This window comes from Octopus bimaculoides, chromosome 6 (genome assembly GCF_001194135.2).
Source record: "Octopus bimaculoides isolate UCB-OBI-ISO-001 chromosome 6, ASM119413v2, whole genome shotgun sequence".
NCBI classification, from domain to species: Eukaryota; Metazoa; Mollusca; class Cephalopoda; order Octopoda; family Octopodidae; genus Octopus; species Octopus bimaculoides.
Genome location: NC_068986.1, coordinates 1092114 through 1092424, shown reverse-complemented (window position 1 = coordinate 1092424; position 311 = coordinate 1092114).

The following is a 311-nucleotide window of genomic DNA, read 5'->3' as shown; positions in this document are numbered from 1 at the left end:
CAGTTGCTCTGGCAATGATCACGCTCGGACGGTGCTCTTAGTGCTCCACTTGTACAGGTGCCTTCATGATTTTGCTCTCGCTTGCCTCAGCAGATCTTCCCAAGCTGAGTTTAGTGTTCCTACAAATATAGTGTCCAATGGAGGAATGGTACGCACAAGTGGGCTGGCTACATCCCTGGCAGAGGCCTTGGATTTTGGTCTCACTTGGCTCGCCGGGTCTTCTCACGCACAGCATATTTCCAAAGGTCCCGGTCACAAGTCATTGCCTTAGTGAGGCCTAATGTTCAGAGGTCGTGCTTCACCACCTCATC